Consider the following 6,867-nt stretch of genomic DNA (forward strand, 5'->3'; position numbering starts at 1 on the left):
TTATGATATCCTGCCATAGACTCCCAATGGGCAAACCTGACTAGAAACTAAAGGACAAGGAAGCTTATTGATGTAATCCATAAAGGCCAGGCTCCCAGGGATGAAAGCAGGGTGAAACAAAATAGAGGAGTGGATCTGGGGGATCCAAGTCCAAAGGCAGTATGTTGGGAAAATCCTTTCTTGCTTGGGGCAGGTCAGTCTTTTTCTACTTCAGCCTTCCACTGATTAGATGAGGCCCATCCATGTTACATTGGGCAATCTGCTTTATTCAAACTCCACCAATTTAAATGTTAATCTCATTCAAAAAACACTTTCAACAGAAATATCCAGAATAATGTTTGACCAAATGTCTGGGCACAGTCAAGTTGACACATTAAAATGAACCATCACAGTGTGTTGGTTCTGGCACAGATAGATCATTCTCTAAATCTTTTAATGATGGCAGTTGGGAAGAAACTTTGTGAACAGGATGGGTAACTCTATATCAGGGTATGTGTCTATCCATGTGGGCACAGGGATGGTGGGAGAAATCTAATGTAATCAACCAGCCACCAGGAAACCGACTGGTCTTCCCAGGGGATGGTGCCATATCAGAGGCTCAGCACTGGCCTATGCTATTGGCAGGTTGGACATCCAGCAGGAGCAGTAGCCAGAATGAACGTTACTAAGCTTTACAATGCCAGGCTCAGGCTGAACCTCTAACCCTGCTTGCATGTCCTTTCTAGTCGTGAGTCAATCAGGCAAGCACCGGGGTGTCTGAGGAGAGAATCCAGTTGATATCCACAAGCTCAGTCTTCTTTCTCACCTGATCACTGAGAACCTCCTCTGGACAAATGCCCTCTGGCAGGCATTTATGTAGGGCATAACCATCTTCACACTCTGTGCCCATTCTGAGAGGTCCATCTACATTTCTTGTCCCTAAATCTTGTGTCGTCAGTTGTCCAGTTATGGTCTTTCCACATCCCTGACCAGCAAGTACATACCTCCGGCCATTTCTCCTTCCACACCAAGGGGATAACTTGGTGCTTCACTGTATTTCAAGGCCACTCAGAGTGGGCTTATAGTGCAGTGATATCCACTTCTAGCTGGTGATGTCCTACTGTGCCAATCCATGCATAAATCAGGCTTGTACTTCCTCTTTGACCTTTACCTGTTCGTAGGGAGCTCCCCATGAGGCCATAGGAAGGGCTTGAAGGGACATGGTGAAGGAGTGAAAGCAAGTACCATAGGATTATTGGATCACCTGCTCAAGCAGTTGCCTTTCAGACCTGATTGTGTTCAGTCCTGTATATAGCGCATCAATTTTATGGTGGAACACTGATGCCTATATTCATTTTATGATCCAGTGAATCAGTTAAATATGATCCAGTGAGTCAGTTAAAATATCCAGTTCATGATGGGAAATTTCAAGTCACATGATCTCCGTGTGCTGCATCATCAGGACTTCAGTCCCTCCAGGGCTTAGTAATGAGCCAGGCGCTCCCTTTCAAATGGGGAATTTTTGTCAGTCAGGGAGATCATGGCCTTACTCCAAACACTTATGGTCTGTGATGTGATTGTATTTTTTTTTCAAAAAAAGTTTTATTGGTTGACATATAAGCATTATATATATTTAAGGCATGCAATGTGATTTTTTATATGTATGCATTGTGAAATGATCACCACAATCAAGCTAATTCATATATCTATTACCTCCTCATAGTTACAATTCTGTGTGTGTGTGTGTGTGTGTGTGTGTGGTGAGACCACTTAAGATCTACTTTGTTAGCAATAGATAATACAGTATTGTTAATTATAGTCACTGCTGCATATTAAATCTTAAGAACTTCTCGTCTTGCAGTTCATGGCTTCGAGCCCCCCATTGGGCTCGGTGCTAACAGCTCAGAACCTGGAATCTGCTTCAGATTCTGTGTCTCCCTCTCTCTCTGCCCCTCCCCTGCTTGCACTCTGTCTCTCTCCCTCTCAAAAATAAATAAACATTACAAAATTTTTAAATTAAAAAAGAACATATTCATCTTGCATTACTAAAACTTTGTGCTTTTTGACCAACACCACCCACTTCTCCCTCCCCACCCCCCAGCACCAGCACCTGGCACCCACCATTCTACTCTCTGCTTTTTATGCGATGTGATTTTCTCTTTTTCTAATGTTTATTTATTTTGGGGGAGAGAGAGAGCACATGTGGGGGAGGAGCAGAGAGAGAGGGAGACAGAGGATCCAAAGCAGATTCTGCACTGACAGCAGAGAGTCTGATGAGGGGCTCAAACCCACAAACTGCGAAATCATGACCTGAGCCAAAGTCAGACAGTTAAATGACCAAGCCACCCAGGTGCCCCTGAGATGTGATTTTCTTATTGGTACTCGCCAGAGGCTTCATTCAGAAATTTCATTTTCCACAGCCCTTCCTTATGACCCTCTATTTGTCATAAGGCCAAAGTGGTGGACAGCTTACCCCACACTCTGGACCCTTTTCTGTTCTGGTACCTACCTCCAAATAGGCAAGAATATCATACTCAAATATAGTTGGTGTATATTGCCTTCAAAATCCAAACGGGCCCACCAAGCATTGAGCCTCTTCCTTTAAGATGGACATTGGGAAGTACAGCAACTTTTCTCTTCTTTTAGAAGGATCCCTGAAGATGCACCAGATTGGATCCCTAGAAACATCACCTATTTGGCAGGATCCTGAGCCATCTCCCACCCTATGTATGGATATGTTTTCCCTAGGTATCTATGTTTCTTTCTACCTAGCGATCATCACATCTAATAGGTATAATATTGGCAATTTAATGGAACCACGTGATCTTCTGTGAGATATAAAGATGATCAACCTCCCCCCCACCAAAAAAAAACTATATTGTGACCAAGAACAGGAAAATTAGATTCACTCTGGGGTTAAGGCAGTAAAAATGCATAATCATACCTACTTCTGATTTTCATCACTGAGAGGATGGGAGGAAGAAGTATTTTCCGGGTCAATGGCTGGATACAAAGGGCCCAGAGTTGTGTTCATTTGCCTTTGCAAAAACACTACATGCAGAACTACACCTGTGGTTGATATGACCAGTAGATTAAGTTTGTAATCATTTGTTGTCATTCCCCTGAACCTATCTGACTTTTGTACTGGTCAAGCAGATAAGTTAAATGGTGATGCGGTAGACATCACCACAGCTGCTTCTCTGTAGCCTTATCTCTGCAAATCCTTCAGGGATGCAGTATTGCTTTTGGTTTAGCCTGGATGTGGGATGGAGGAAACTTCCAGGGGCTTTTACTTGGCTACTTCCTAGCATAAGAGCGCTCATCCCTCAGGTCAGTGAACTAATGTGTGGATTCTATCAGCTACTAGGTATATCTAGTCATACTCTACATTCTGTGGCTATGGGAGAGAAAAAAAAAAACACACAGAATGGATCTCTCGTCCCACTGTAGTAAAGCCAGTATTTAATAGACAATCCAAACGTCGGGCATTTTCCCTCTCCCACTGCACAGTCACTTCCCCCCTGGGGAAGGCTTAGGTAAACACTGACAGTATATAACTGTGGTCATGTTGTGGGGTACCTTTTCAAATGGGTCCAACAGCCTCCTTGGTTGAGAAGCCCTAGGTCTATTAACAAGTGTAAAAACTGAGTAAGAGGTTGTGATTCCCCACTTTGGTGACTCGTGTTACATTTTTTTCCAACAGATCTAAAATTTGTACACCTATATAGAACAAGAAGCACTATAGTAAGCTGTCCATATATTTCATTTTGAGGGATCCTATTATCAATTAGCCACCACCACATTTCCCTCCATTCCAAAACACTCCAGTTGCCATTCCATCCCTGTGGTTCTCTGTAATGATCTGTTTCTGGTGGTTGTTACCATTAGGGATCTATCACGCTGGAAATCCATTATTCCCAATGTGATCAGGGAATCCAGCTGCACACCAACATGGACTCCTTCCTCTACAGTGCATCAAGGAAGTTCAAATGTTTCTACCTTAATAATTAGGCCATCATTGAGACATTGAGACCAAGGCTTGATTAGTAGACTACTAGTGCCAGTCCCCAGTACTTGAGTCCCATTCAATCTTGAATCCTGGGAGAGTGCACTTCCATCGATATATTTCCCTCAACCAATCTTAGGTTTCCTCCTCTTTGATCTAACACATTTGGCAAGTGGTAAAGGGGTGCCTGGGTGGCTCAGTTGGTTAAATGTCTGGTTTCGGCTCAGGTCATGATCTCACATTTTGTGAGTTCGAGCGCTGTGTCTGGCTCTGTGCTGACAGCTCAGAGCCTGGAGCCTGCTTCGGATTCTATGTCTCCCTCTCTCTCTGCCCGCCCCCTGCAAATGCTTTGTCTCACTCTGTCTCTCTCTCTCAAAAATAAATAAACATTTAAAAAGGGTAAATATGTGAGTAAGCCAAAATAAACATGGACTCCATAAAACAATAATAATGTCTGATTTGTGGTATCAAAAAATGATAGATAATAAATATATACAAATAAGAACAGAGTGATCAGAGTTATAGTGTTCTATGCTCCTTGGGAGGATGGCAAATATATTGATTTACTTTAAACTTTATTAAATAAGCATGCTAATATTTCTAGGATAAGCATTAAAAGAATAGAAACATGGCATTTAACTTCTAAAGAGAAAAAGAAAAAGTGAGACAAACAGACACATATTTTTAAATATCAATACAAATAGAAGCAAAAAGTGAGGTAGAGGAAGAGAAACAAGAGAAGTAAGATAATGAGAAAGATCAAAATTAGATGTTATAATGTAGAAGTAAATCCAAATATACTAGTAACCACAGTAAACATAATAGACTAGCCTCTTCAGTGAAAGCCAAAGACTGGATGTGAGAAAAGACTTCCAATTCCAGGTGTAAAGGAGTAGCATTTAGCAGACTAATTCTCCCCCTGGAAAAAGTTATAAAAATTACACAAAATATATACTTTAAAAAGTGTTTGGAGATACTAATAAGCAACCAACAAGAAAGTGTCAGCAGTTCTGGGATAAAGAGACAGATGTAGAGTTCAGGGCTACCCAAGTCTCTGAAAGTTGGGGAGCAAAAATCACAGAAAGAAAGGAATCACAGAGAAATGAGTTCCAAAATATGCATACGAATTCCCCTCAAATTGTTGGGAGACTCCTAAGCTACACATGTGCAGAGGGAGACTCCAAGAAACAAGCGATATTTTGGAGCCAATTCTCACCAGATGTGTGATTGTGCACATATCTTCCCAATTTCGCATTCCACTATGTCACATTGGTAACTTCACATTACCCATGGTGGGTGTATGTATGCCACGTAAATCAGAAAATGCTACAAATCAAGGTTTCTTCAACCCCTGGAGAGCTGACTTCTCAGAACACAAAGGCATCCAACAATATATAGCCCTCTGGTAAAGATAAATATGTGGACAGGGGCGCCTGGGTGGCTCGGTCGGTTAAGCATCCGACTTCGGCTCAGGTCATGATCTCATGGTCCGTGAGTTCAAGCCCCGCGTCGGGCTCTGTGCTGACAGCTCAGAGCCTAGAGCCTGTTTCAGATTCTGTGTCTCCCTCTCTCTCTGCTCCTCCCCTGTTCATGCTCTGTCTCTCTGTCTCAAAAATAAATAAACGTTAAAAAAAAAGAAAAAAGATAAATATGTGGACAAATACAGAATCCTGTAATACTGCAATCATAGTGCAAAAATAACCTTTAACTCAGGTATGGAATTTAAAAGATAAAACTATAAAACATAGCTATAATTATAAAACTATGTTAATGGATACAAAAAATAAAAAGATATATTTTATGACATCAACCATAACACAATAAAACTAGAAATCACTACCAGGAGGAAAACTGAAAAATACACACGTATGTGGAGATTCAACAACACATTCTTGAACAACCAATGGATCAAAGAAGAAATCACACGCAGAGTTAGAAAATATCTTGAGACAAAGGAAAATAAAACCAAAACATATCAAAACTCATGGGATGCAGCAAAAGCAGTGCTAAGAAGAAAATTTATAGCATTAAATGTGTACATTAACGAAGAAGAAATATCTGGTCAATATCATAACTTTACACCATAAAGAATTAGAAAAAGAAGAACAAACCAAACCCACAGCCAGCAGAATAAAGGAAATTGTAAAAATTAGAGTAAAAATAAATGAAAGAGAAAAATTAGATCCAAAGAAAGCTCCAGGCTCTGAGCTGTCAGCACAGAGCCCGACATGGGGCTCGAACTCAAGAACTGCAAGATCATGACCTGAGCCGAAGTCAGAGGCTTAACCTACTGAGCCACCCAGGCACCCCAATAAGGGGAATTAATAAACTAAAAAGTTGTCTCCTTGAAAAGAGTGATAAAATTGGCAAATCTTTAGCTAGACTGACAATGAAAAAAGAAAGAACAAAGGTCTACTCTCATAGCAACTTTCAAGTATACAATACAGTATTGTTAACCAGAGTCACCATACTGTTCACTTTTAAAATGGTTAATTTTGTGTATGTGAATTTCAACTCAATTGAAAAAGATATTTTCTTTTTTATAATTTTAGAGAGAGAGAGAGCACATGTGGAGGAGAGGTGCAGAGGGAGAGAGAGAATCTTAAGCAGGCTCCATGCTGAGCAGGGAGCCCGACATGGGGCTCAATCCCAAGACCCTGGGATCATGACCTGAGCTGAAATCAAAAGTCAGACGCTCAACCAGCTGAGCCACCCAGGTGCCCTGCAAAAAGAGATATTTTCAAATAAATGGGTTTTTGCTTGTTTTGGTTTGGTTTTGCCAGCAGATGTGCACTACAAGAAACATGAAGGGGGACAACTTTAGGCTGAAGAAAATGATCCAGATGGAAGCAGGAAACTGCAGGAAGGAACAAAGAGCACTA

The sequence above is a fragment of the Acinonyx jubatus genome, chromosome X (assembly GCF_027475565.1).
Source record: "Acinonyx jubatus isolate Ajub_Pintada_27869175 chromosome X, VMU_Ajub_asm_v1.0, whole genome shotgun sequence".
Taxonomy (NCBI): domain Eukaryota; kingdom Metazoa; phylum Chordata; class Mammalia; order Carnivora; family Felidae; genus Acinonyx; species Acinonyx jubatus.